Source organism: Siphateles boraxobius, unplaced genomic scaffold, assembly GCF_051911475.1.
Source record: "Siphateles boraxobius isolate OS27281-9 unplaced genomic scaffold, OSU_SipBor_1 61, whole genome shotgun sequence".
Classification (NCBI taxonomy): Eukaryota; Metazoa; Chordata; class Actinopteri; order Cypriniformes; family Leuciscidae; genus Siphateles; species Siphateles boraxobius.
In genome coordinates, this window is record NW_027509188.1 from 13,380,001 (window position 1) to 13,393,771 (window position 13,771).

General features: G+C 41.2%; 1 protein-coding gene across 1 annotated transcript in view; it reads right to left on the reverse strand.

The window, feature by feature from the left end:
• Positions 1-13,771, reverse strand: part of LOC143718338 (uncharacterized) — a 207,772-nt gene that overhangs the window by 98,311 nt on the left and 95,690 nt on the right. The window lies entirely within an intron of this gene.

A 13,771-nucleotide genomic window follows, 5' to 3' on the forward strand; every position in this document is an offset into this window, starting at 1 on the left:
TGCAATTGCAGATTTCGAACAGAGATGGCGACAAAGAGGAAAAACTGCGGACTGCAGCTTTAAAGGTCCCGTTTTTCATGTTTTTTTGAAGCTTTGATTGTGTTTACAGTTTGCAATATAACATGTGGTCATGTTTCGCGTGTAAAAAAACACAGTATTTACCATTTACTTATCTGTATACCGCTGTTTTCACTGTCCAAAAAACGGGCTGATGACTTCCTTGCTCTATGAAGTCCCTCCTTCATAAATACGTGACGAGTTCTGATTGTGCCAGCGGTTCCTGTGTTGTGATTCGACAGCAGCTTATCGCACGTTGCCCGGAAAGGTCACGCCTCTTACCATAACGTGGAGATGCATGTGCACATTTTCGGGAACCGAGTTAAACATAAATTGTAACCATTGATCTCTAAGCACAGCGTCCCTGGGAAGGCCAAACAAAGGTGAATTAACTCCGGCATGAAAATAACAGTGTCTCGACGACATGGCGACAAACACACTCTACAAACGAAACTCTTCCTCTTCTCCGTGGGAGCGCAACAAGACAACGCCCCCTTTTTTGTGTATTCCCGTGGGCGGAGATTAGTCAAAAACTGTATTAGTGACGTCATTAAAAACGGAAGTAGAGGGATGTAGTCCAAACCGGCCGTTCGCTGTAGGCTCTGAAAGGGGACTTCTGTTAAATAAAGTATCTCGCTAGGCATTGAACTTTGAGCTTTATAATTTTACAGGTATTATTTATGCTCTAACAGCTACATTACACACTAACTAAAGTTTGAAAAATGGAATCACGAAGAACGGGACCTTTAAGTAAGTAATTTGTTAAACTGTTAATAAATTGCTGTTAAATTGAACACAGTTCATGATTTGATTAATTACACATTGAACTAGGCATCTTGTAAAGTGTGCTTATCGTTAAAGGAGTAGTTCACTTTTTAAAAAACTTTTGCTGATATTTTACTCACCCGCATGTCATCCAAGATGTCCATGTCTTTCTTTCTTCAGTCGAAAGGCGTGACTCTCCTGTTCGAACTCGTTCATCAAAATTAACGAATCGTTCATTTTGATGAACGAGTTCGAACAGGAGAGTCACGAACGCGCATCACAGAACAAAGCAAGGCGAGCATTTGTGCCTATAAAACTTTAACTTTTTTATTTATTTTTGAAATGACAGATCGTTTCGCTAGATAAGACCCTTATTCATCGTCTGGTGTCGTTTAAAGCCCTTTGAAGCTGCACTGAAACGGTCATTTGGACCTTGGACAGTTTGATACCCAATGAGGTCCATTATATGGAGAAAAATCCTAAAATGTTTTCATCAAAAACCTCAATTTCTTTTCGACTGAAGAAACAAAGACATGGACATCTTAGTTGACATGCGGGTGAGTAAATTATCAGCAAAAGTTTTTTAAAAAGTGAACTACTCCTTTAAGGCACTTGCACACTGAGTCCGAAATTCGCGTCCGAAATTTTCGCATGTTAAAAAATAAATACGACCTCACGTAATGTCAATCCCGCTTGCACACTGCCTCCGAAACTTTCGTCTGTCATAAAAAAAATCGAATCGATTTTCTGCGTTTTTCACATCCGTAGCAAGCAGTTTGAATGGAGTTTGAATGGTATTTTGACAATTCAGAGCCAACGAATCACGAATACGAAAAAAACGCATACGAAACTTTCGAAATTAGGTGTGCAAGGGCCTTTAAAGTTAGCGGCATTAACCGTTTACAGTTCAGTTCTTGTTTTTCCCTTCTTCAGATTAATGTCACAGCCTCTGCTATAACATTATCTATTCATAAAATTGGTATCGGAAAAAGTATTGTTTAGGAACTGGTATCGAAGTCATGGTATCGGTATCGATATCGACATTTTTTGAACGATACCCAGACAGTGAATCAACAATTTATTGACTGTTAATCAGACCAAATTGAATTATGTGTTGAATAAAAATAAAACATTCTGTTTGCCCAAAAAACTCAGCGAATAGAGTATTGATTATTATTCACAATAAAAAAAAAATTCAAATACATTTTCCTGTTTTATTCTTTAAAGAATGCAGACCCAAAAATTCACAGCCCTAGTAACTGTTGCTTTAAAAAAGACAACCTTTTTCTGAAAATTACATTTGTTACTTTTTTGAAGCTTGATAGCAGTAGTCAACATTCACTTTCACTGTGAGGGAAAAAAATAATAATGTGTTGCAGAAAAAACAACCTATTCACATTTAAAGCAACATGATAGTGATGGTTCCTTTTTGCCTTAACAATCCCTCTCAAAGATCCTAGCTACTTTAGCAGAGCTACTCTGAGAAAACAGACCTTTACAAAACAAAACAAAAAAGAGAAGAACAAAAAAAGAAAGAAAAGAACTACTGCAACCCAATTATTTCCCCTTATCTCAACAACCCCAGAGTAAAACCAGACAACGGAAGCACATTTAGATATCAAACTCCATTCAATGTAATCCCTCTATCCCCATTCTACTGTCGTCAGCATGCTTGCTCAGTGTTTCCCGTATCAGCCGTAAGTTCCAGTAAAAGTGCATCATTTTTCCATTGTGGTTCATTTTTACTCAACATGCCCCATTACCCAACACAATCTCAGGCACAAAAGGAGACACGTTTCATTAGGTTGCAGGTTCTGTTTGCCCCAGTGCAGTGATTGTGATGTGACCAGAGCCATCGTAATCGGGTCCATCCCTATGGCCCTTTAGCAGGGAACGGGGAACAGGGCACAGACGAGGGTGGAAGAAGATAAAATCTTATTACAATATACAGCATCGTTGTTGACTCTAATTATGTCCACTGAGTTTATATTAACCATATATACTACTAGTACGGTCGGTAAGTTTTTGAAAAAAGTCTCTTAAGCTAACTAAGGATTAGGATTTATTTGATCATAAATAACGGGGCGAGTTATTATATAATAACTATATAACTATACTAAATATAGTTGAATATAGTTAATTAAATATAATATAAATATAGTTGTTATATTATATAACTAAAATATAACAACAATTATAGTTGATATCATTTCAACTACTATAACTCCAGTCTTCAGTGTCACAATGATCCTTCAGAAATCAGTCTAGTATGCTGAGACAATTCTGTTGTGCTGCTTCATATTTTGAGGAAACCGTGATACTTTTTGTCTGGATTCTTTTATGAACATACACGTACTTCAAAAGCATTTATTTAAAACAGAAATCTTTTGTATTATTACAAATATCTTTACTGTCACTTTCCATCAATAAATGTGCCCTTGCCAAATAAAAAAATATAAATATATATATATTAGTGCTGTCAATCGATTAAAAAAATTCTCGATTAATCACAATTAAAAATACAGCTTTTATAGGTTTATATTTAGTTTATATATTTTATAATGTAATCATTTCACAGTTAATCTCCAAATTAATGTACAGACAACATAAAGACAGTATATTTTAAATACTTGTTTAGTGGCATCTTTTTATGAATGAAGGTCAGTATCACTGATACTAATACAGTCTCCATGAAAATCTCACAACTCTTTACGTTCATTTAAGACTATATTTAACTCATTTAAGACTGTTGTTATGAGGATCCTCGACAAAACGAATATTTGGCATAATTGTGTGTGTATTTCATAATTTCGTAATTCATTCAAGCGCGAAAGAAAACTATATTCTGGCACGCTGTCTGTGCGCACGATACTGGCGCGCGTCTTTCTGTGCATTCGTGTGTGTTTCACATAGACAGGTCATTCACAGGCAGCGCATTCTCTTTAAACTTAAATGGTTTAAAAGCATTTGTAAGAATAAGAGCGGCATCATATAATGTAAAGCTAGCCAAAGGATGACAAAAATCAAAGGTTGTATCAGCGATTTCAGGTCCAAAAAAAGGCCCCAAACATAAATGATCACATTCATCGAATCTTTCCTAACGATCCGCAAGCAGGCCGTATCCAATCACCGACAGGGGGCGGGAGTTGTGAGGTTTTGCGCTCGTGCTCGGCTGCACGCGAAGGCGGAGCTGAAGAAGAAGCCAGCGTCTATCAACGAACCCCTGTCGCTGATTGGTTGGAACACTATTTATTTTGGTTTTAAGCTGTTGGTGAACCCAATACTTTTTGTGTGCAGATCTCAGAGCCTAGGCTGCCTACAGAGACACGGTTCTTTGACGGCCTGCTTATGGGGCGGGCAACTAGCGGACTGTTAGGAAAGATTAGATGAATGTGATCATTTATGTTTGGGCCTGAAATCACTAATACAACCTTTAATGGATGCTGTGTTAAATATTTTAACACGTTAAACTGGACAAAAATTAATCGCATGCATTAACGCGTTAACGTTGACAGCCCTAATATACACTCACCTAAAGGATTATTAGGAACACCTGTTCAATTTCTCATTAATGCAATTATCTAATCAACCAATCACATGGCAGTTGCTTCAATGCATTTAGGGGTGTGGTCCTGGTCAAGACAATCTCCTGAACTCCAAACTGAATGTCAGAATGGGAAAGAAAGGTGATTTAAGCAATTTTGAGCGTGGCATGGTTGTTGGTGCCAGACGGGCCGGTCTGAGTATTTCACAATCTGCTCAGTTACTGGGATTTTCACGCACAACCATTTCTAGGGTTTACAAAGAATGGTGTGAAAAGGTAAAAAGATCCAGTATGCGGCAGTCCTGTGGGCGAAAATGCCTTGTTGATGCTAGAGGTCAGAGGAGAATGGGCCGACTGATTCAAGCTGATAGAAGAGCAACTTTGACTGAAATAACCACTCGTTACAACCGAGGTATGCAGCAAAGCATTTGTGAAGCCACAACACACACAACCTTGAGGCGGATGGGCTACAACAGCAGAAGACCCCACCGGGTACCACTCATCTCCACTACAAATAGGAAAAAGAGGCTACAATTTGCAAGAGCTCACCAAAACTGGACAGTTGAAGACTGGAAAAAGTTGCCTGGTCTGATGAGTCTCGATTTCTGTTGAGACATTCAGATGGTAGAGTCAGAATTTAGCGTAAACAGAATGAGAACATGGATCCATCATGTCTTGTTACCACTGTGCAGGCTGGTGGTGGTGGTGTAATGGTGTGGGGGATGTTTTCTTGGCACACTTTAGGCCCCTTAGTGCCAATTGGGCATCGTTTAAATGCCACGGCTACCTGAGCATTGTTTCTGACCATGTCCATCCCTTTATGGCCACCATGTACCCATCCTCTGATGGCTACTTCCAGCAGGATAATGCACCATGTCACAAAGCTCGAATCATTTCAAATTGGTTTCTTGAACATGACAATGAGTTCACTGTACTAAAATGGCCCCCACAGTCACCAGATCTCAACCCAATAGAGCATCTTTGGGATGTGGTGGAACGGGAGCTTCGTGCCCTGGATGTGCATCCCACAATTCTCCATCAACTGCAAGATGCTATCCTATCAATATAGGCCAACACTTCTAAAGAATGCTTTCAGCACCTTGTTGAATCAATGCCACGTAGAATTAAGGCAGTTCTGAAGGCAAAAGGGGGTCAAACACAGTATTAGTATGGTGTTCCAAATAATCCTTTAGGTGAGTGTATATATAAATATATATATATATGTAAATTTATATATTATACGCTTCGCGTCGTTTCTAACAATGCCCTTCAGCTGTGACTTATTCACCATACAGCACTAAGGGACACAATCCCATTTATTTCAATGGAGCGCGGCGACTTCCGGCGACAAGAGCGACAGTGACGGTGCGGAACCACTTGTCCGTGCAACACTTCTGTCGCGCCGCACACCACTTTATTCCTGTGGGTGACGTCAAGCGACTTTAAGAGTTGTGATGTTGAAGATGTTGCTCAAGTTAAACACCTGATCACAGTTTGAGGCTAGGAAAATCCACATATATTATTATCAGGTTCAAGGCCAGCTGGCCTTAAAGGATTAGCTCACCTCAAAATGAAAATGTCCTAATAATTTACTCACCCCAATGCCATCCAAAATATCCATGTCTTTCTTTCCTCAGTGGAAGAGACATTAAGTTTTTTGAGGAAAATATTTCTGGTGGCAACCAACAATTTGAAGTCCAAATCAATGCAGTTTCAAAGGTCTTTGAAGTGCTTTAACCGGCTGTGCACGATCGCAGCTGAGGAAGAGTGTCTTATCTAGCGAAACGAAAGGTCATTTTATAAATACATTTTAAAAAAAATATATATACACTTTTTTACTACAAATGTTCGGATTGAGCTGATCTGCAATGCGCCGGAAACTACATCATCACGTTGAAAGGTCTCGTCGATGTCGAATCGAAGTAAGAAACGAAAAATACGGTCGGACCTTGGAGTCGAACCCGTCACTAAGAGCAAAACGACACTGCTTCCCGTGCACGCAGACCAATGCCATACTGAAGGTAGTAAGTTTGCTGGGTAATCTAATGTATTTCACAGACATAAATGTAAACAGAGGCTAAAATCATACTACATACCCACATATGATAAAGGAAAAAGGGGGATACACGTGCCCAATTGTCACGTACTGCTCTGAGACCAGAAAGTTTTAGATCCAAATGCAGCTTTAATAAAAAGGGGGCAATCCAGACACATAATCAAATGCACAGGCAACAGGTCGAAGTCCAGGTAGGCAGTCCATACAAATAAACACGGGACAAGGCAAACGGGTAATCCAAAGGCAGGCAGAGAATACAAGAAAACAGGGAACCAAAGAAATGCTCAGAGATGCAGTGCAACACATACAAAACTACTCAGTGATTGAACGTGAAAACCAGGCTTATAAGGGGTGAGCTAAACAAGGTAATGACAAACAGGTGAATGTGATCAGTGATGATGAGTCTGGGCAGTGAGTATGGGAAATGTAGTTGTGAGGGAAAACGACAATCTGAAGTGGAGTGCACTCCTGCTGATGACGTTACACCAATGAAGAAATAAAAATATGACACGATAACAGTCCAATCACTACTCCTAACAATGTTAGAAAAACAGAACCCTTAAGACGGATCGCCATTCAGATCGACAGTCATCTACTACATTAGATGGGCTATTTTCTTCTTAAACGCCGATTTGAGAATGAAACGCGTTTGGTTAGTGGCGAAATTTGACCCTTTTGGCGTTCCATATGAATGAGCTCGCGAGTTCCCGTTTCCTCGCGTGTAGACTATTATCCTCTCGCGAAAGTCATTTAGCGCGCGCGACAGCATCAGTTGTGCGCTCGGTTCTTATTGACATTGATTTGTCGCCATAAATAACCCTCCTTCCGAAATCCGATAAAGATCAATTGATTGAATTGAACCCGTACTTTATTTAAATGGTGTGGAGTGGACATTAACAGTAAAAAAGTGCTCCAATAAATTGATTAGAATTATATTTTATAAAAATAGATCTTTTCAGCCTAGAGGGAAATTTTCTGGAATATTTGCTTCCCAGAGATTATTTTGGAAAAAAGCTTGGTTGCTTCGCTTTCGGTTTTGTACATTTAACAAACATCGAGAAATACATTTGAAAGTACTTCATAATATTTATGTTAGTAACAATACTTTATCAAAATTTATGGACATTGATGAACATTGTTAATTTTGTTTTTGGTCAGCCAGAAAAAAACTCTACATATTTTCTTTAAATGTTGTCATTCTGAAACAATTTGGGAAGATCTATCTATACATTTACAACAGAAATCTGGTTGAAAACTGTGAAGTAACTGTGAATGAATCTTTTGATTATATTAGGTAAATTTCATATTCATAAGAGTAAAATGGATAATTCTAAACCTTGTTTGAAGGTTTTTTGGTTGATTTTCAGTTGTATATTGAGTCTCTCAAATGTATAGATAAAAAATGTAGTGATACAATTATATTAGCTAAAGAATTGAAACTAATTGAAAAGTGAAAAAATATATTCTGTTTTCTAACTTTCTCTTAAATCATTATATTATACATAATAGATAGTCCGACTCCTTATCTCCGTTTATTTTATATTTATTTTTATTTGTTTCATACTAATTTATTGTTAATTCATTTTGATCGTTATCTTTTTGGATGTCATGTTATTGTTGTAATTGTTGTATGTTATGTGTAATGTAATGTCTAAAAAAAGATTTGTCAGGCCATTTAATGTCAGGCCATTGCTCCAGCCTGCAGTTATCCCTATAGTCGCTCCGTTCTGTTCTTCCTGATTATTTTCTTTTTCCCTGAAATATCTTCATTTGTGTTTGGAAGTTGAACAAAAGTCTCATAGGAAAGAAACGACACGACGGTGAGTACATGATGACGTATAATTTACATTTTGGGTGAATTATACCTATACACTAAGCTGAATCTAACTATATCGTAAATCATATTGTTTACGTCACATTTTTATATTACGATATCTAGGCAATTAACATGGAAATCATGTTTAAACCTATTTGGCTTATTGCGATTATGAAATCACGAAGTCCGAGATTATTTTTTACTCTCATCGTATCAGTGAAGAGCTGTTCTGTGATCAGTAAACGCTGCTCGGTCTCTGAAAGCACTGCGAGTTTGAGTCGATTATAACGTGCATTTGAAAAAGCAACGTAATTGTGAAGAATACTGCTGCCTCAATTGATTTACCAGACATGGCAGAACACATTTAATGTGGCAGGGTGGGTTAGATCTCGCCTTATTGTTATTGTTTGTGGTTGTCTCATGAGGGATGGATGTGACAGCCTATTGGCAGCCGTCCCTGGCCTGGCCTATTTAAGGTGGAGTTCAGGCCACCGGGGTGTGTGTCATTGCCACGATCGCTTCGGTGTGGGTGCGCTCGCAGCTCTGGGGAGGTATGTACCCAGCTTATCTACCCAGCTTTTGGTTAATGTTGCTGCTAGTGCACATGCACTATTAAAGTGGGATGTATTTGTTTTAGCCAGGTTAGGGTCCGGATTGGTACGACTTTGCTTTTGGGTGCAGGCTGTCTTTATCACAGGTATGTTTGTTCCAACGAACTAATGTTTGGTCTGGTATAACGCCCGGTAACCTATGCTTCAATCATATTGCAGCTCAGGTGTGTGTGATCAGATGGAACACCTGTATATTTGTGTTTGCCTAGTATGAACGAAGCTGCGAGTAACAGAATATTCTGTGGGTCTTGTGATCTACTTCTGGGTGTGTATCTCTAACCACTTGAACAGTATGGTGTGTGTGGGTGTTTTTTTTTTTTTTACTAATTTACTAATTTTGTCTGGTTTTAGTGTGTCAATCTGCTCGTGAGACAACGCTGTTCGACTGTACTGTTTGTTCTGCTGCCAGTTATGTGTGACTGTTTTGTTATTGTTTTCACACGTCCCTTTTTGATTTGTTTTTCTTTAGTTTATTTTGCAATTGTAGGCCTAGATGGCGTTACACTAATGCTGGTGGCCTAGGTGATGAGTGGCTAGTCTCAGAGCCGTCTCGTAATGTGAGACATGCCATTAATGATGTCATTTAGCTCATCGCCACCAGTAGTTTGTTTGATTATTATTTTTGCTTTCTTTGCTCTGTGATTTTCCTAGGCCCTGTGGAAAAGTGAGTAATATTCTGTACCTGAGAACAGCAAATATTTCGCTTTGATTCGAGTATAAGCCCTGCAAGATTTGTAAAGTTTTCTGTGTTTTTCTTTAATTACTTTTGGATGTGATTTAATCTATTCGTCTAATTGGTAGTTTTCATTTTGTATAGTTTGACTTATTGTGTGTGTTTTGTTTACCAGGAGCTGAAGGCCCCCGGTGTAGGGAAGCTAGCTGTCCTTGCCCTTTTGGTGGTGTTTCTTTCACTGGGTGTTTGTGTGGAGTAGAATTTGACGAGTGGTGTGGTTTTGGGATACTCACTGCCCAGCTAGCCGCCCTACTGGTAAGCCTCAGCCTGAAAGTCCTTTTTGTGTTTTCTTTATTTTGTCTGGTACACACCGTAGTGGTGTAAACTCTTGCCTTTTGAGCCAACCGTTTTATACATTTGAAATAATTACTGTTGTGAAAAAGTATTTCGTGTTTATATCCACGTCTCTTGTCCTCTGTGGTAGCGAACCTGTGTGTCTTATGAAATTTCCCCGTTCTTGAAACGGGGTGGCGTAGTCAAAAGTCCTCGAGTCAGACTCGAGTCAAGTCATGTGACTCGAGTCTCCCATCTCTGGGAAGATGTCTGACTTGCTGCCGGCAATGCGAACCAAGCTCCTGCTTTGGTCATGCAGGGACCGGAGAGCCCTTAGCAAAGGCCTAAGACCCCATACTGGCCGCCGCGTGGGACACAGTCGAATGCCTTCTCCAAATCCACAAAGCACATGTGGATTGGTTGGGCAAATTCCCTTGAACCCTCCAACACCCTGTAGAGGGTATAGAGCTGGTCCAGTGTTCCCCGGCCTGGACGAAAACCGTTCCTCCTGAATCCGTGGTTCCACTATCGGCCGTATTCTCCTCTCCAGTACCCTGGCATAGACTTTCCCAGGGAGGCTGAGAAGTGTTTTTTTTTTTCTGTAGTTGGAACATACCCTGCCATCCTAGAGGCACTGTCGGCGACCGCCACACAATGCTGCAGAGGTGTGTCAGCCAAGACAGCCCCACAACATCCAGAGACTTGAGGTACTCAGGGCGGATCTCATCCACCCCCGGTGCCTTGCCACAGAGGAGTTTATTGACTACCTCTGTGATTTCTGCTAGGGTGATGGACGAGTCCACCTCTGAGCCCTCAGCCTCTGCTTTCTCAATGGAAGACGTGACTGTGGGATTGAGGAGATCCTCGAAATATTCCTTCCACCCTCCGACGACAGCTGCCCATCTCCACTGTAAACAGTGTTGGTAGGGCACTGCTTCCCTCTCCTGAGGCGCCAGACAGTTTGCCAGAATCTCTTCGAGGCTAGCCATTAGTCCTTCTCCATGGCCTCACCGAACTCGTCAGCTGCCTCTGGAGTCTCACCAGCCAACCAGGCCCAATAGGACTCCTCCTTCAGCTTGACGGCATAATTAACCTCCGGTGTCCACCACTGGGTTCAGGGATGCCGCCTCGACAGGCACCGGAGACCTTACGGCCACAGCTCCGAGCGGCCGCGTCGACAATGGAGGTGGAGAACATGGTCCACTCGGACTCAATATTTCCAGCCTCCCTCAGGATCCGGTCGAGGCTCCGCCGGAGGTGGGAGTGGACTATCTCTCTGACAGGAGACTCGGCCAAACGTTCCCAGCAGACCATTACAGTACGCTTGGGTCTGCTGAGTCTGTCCAGGTTCCTCCCCTGCCATCAGATTCAACTCACCACTAGGTGGTGATCAGTTGTCAGCTCTGTCCCTCTCTTCACCCAGGTGTTCAAGACATACGGCCGCAGGTCAGATGAAACGACCACAGAGTCGATCATCGACCTACGGCCTAGGGTGTCCTGGTGCCACGTGCACTGATGGACACCCTTATGGTTGAACATGGTGTTCGTTATGGACAAACTGTAACTAGCACAGAATTCCAATAACTTAACACCGCTCGGGTTCAGGTCAGGGGGGCCATTCCTCCCAATCACGCCCCTCCAGGTGTCACTATCATTGCCCACGTGGGCGTTGAAGTCCCCCAGTAGAATGACAGAGTCCCCAGTTGGAGCACTTTCCACTTACTCTCCCAGAGACCCCAAGAATGCGGGGTACTCTGCACTGCCGTTGGCTCATAGGCACACATGACAGTGAGAGACCTATCCCCGACCCGTAGGCGCAGGGAAACGGCGCCAACACATGGCGGCTGAGCTGGGGGGCTACATCCCTAGAGCTGGTTTCCGTGTCCAGGGATCGGGTTGTCGAGTCCCCCGCCTTCGACTGCCGAACGATCCTCTCAGCACCGGCCCCTTACGGTTCCTCCTGTAGGTGGTGAGCCCCGTGAGGGGAGGCCCGGCCACGTCACGGTCCTCAATTTCATTTTTCTCATAAGGGTTTTGAACCGCTCTTAGTCTGACCCATCGCCTAGGACCTGTTTGCCTTGGGAGACCCTATCGGGGCATATAGCCCCGGACAACATAGCTCCTAGGGTCGTTCGGGTACTCAAAGCCCTCCACCACTTTAAGGTGGCAGTTCAAGGAGAGGTTTGATGTTTTCTTTAAAATCAATTCATTTTTATATTTTGTGAATAAATGAGGATGTGGGCTTATTTGGAACACACGCGGGCTTAAAGGACAACTCCGGCACGAAATGAACCTTTGGTCTAATAACACATTGGTACCTAGTCAACCGTTCTCTGAGATTTGTTTTCATGATAATTGAATGTAAAGAGTTTTATCTCTAAAAACTGTTTAGCCTATAACACTAGTATATAGGGCATAGAGTAATGAAAAATAAAAATCGCTAGTTAATACCACTAACAAGGCTCAAAATAGCCCCACACTAATACAGTAACCTAATGAGGATCCCTACATGCAAATCGAAGCCTTGAGAACGTTGTAAGTGTATAGACAGTTTAATAAGAATTAATTTTATAAAGACAGTCAACCTCCAGATCTATGGAAAAGAGTCTCGACCAGTCGAACCACGAACGCCTTAACAAGTGAGCTGGTCGATCGGAATTACGTTTGTGAAATCTAATTACATGGAAATGCATGAACTATATTTAAGTCTGCACTGTCTCGGGAAAGGGAGGGAAAGAGGTTTTTCGGTCATTCATGCAGATAAATGAGCAAGACTTACAGCTGGCGATGCAAACTAAAATAACGCAATAGTTGCTCTATATATCAGAAATAATTGCACCGATTTAAAACATAAATTGTCTAGTGTACTAACTCAGCGGATAACTGTCCATCTGGTCCCTCCGGTATGGGTCGCCGTCTCCAATTTATTTTCGGGACATGGAAAAAAGTTGCAAGTACAGCTTTATTTATCAGAGCGGGGAAATCTTCAGACTGTACAAAACGCGTCTCTTGGTTGCCGTGACTCAACAGGTCACGCTCCGTGCAACACAGTCACTCCTGTTCGGTGTCCATAGCTTCACAATGTCCGCAGGTAAGTTACTCCACTAGTTTCCCGAAGTACGAGGCTGTGTTGCGGCATTGACCACCGGCAGCTCTCTCTCTCTCTTAGCCCTTTCACGGAGCTCCTGCAGCTCTTCATCAGTATATTCCGGCTCGAAAAGATGAAGACCGTCCATCAAACATAAACGGTTCGTCGGTTGAATAATCTGCCATCTCTTTAGTGTGTATCTTGTGGAAGCACAAAGTCTCTTTTTTAAATTATTTTTACTAATTTATTATTTTCTCTTTTGCATTCAGTGCTTCTCTTATGTGTTCAGTGGTTTCTTCCGAAAACAACGGACCATTTGAGATTACAAGTCACAGTTCAGCTCACTTGGCACGACTGGTCGAAACTGTTTTTCAAAGATGGCTCCTGGTATATGCGAAGTGGACTGTCTTTATAAAATATATTCTTATTAAACTGTCTGTACACTTACAACGTTTTCAATGCTTCGGTTTGCATGTAGGGACCCTCATTATGCTACTGTGTTAGGCTTGTTAGTGGTATTAAATAGTGATTTTTATTTTTCATTGAGCTATGCCCTATATACTAGCGTTATAAGCTAAACAGTTTAGATAAAACTCTTTATATTTGATTATCATGAAAACAAATCTCAGAGAACGGTTTACTAGGTGTTATTAGACCAAAGGTTCATTTTGAGCCGGAGTTGTCCTTTAAATGGTGCCAAAAGTACCAATTAAGCCCATGCCAGACTTCTTACTTTATTCCTAAATCATCTTAATTTTATATTCTAAGTTGTACATCAACTAATTAATACATTTTCAAATGAGAGATAAATCTTGCATTTTAACTGGT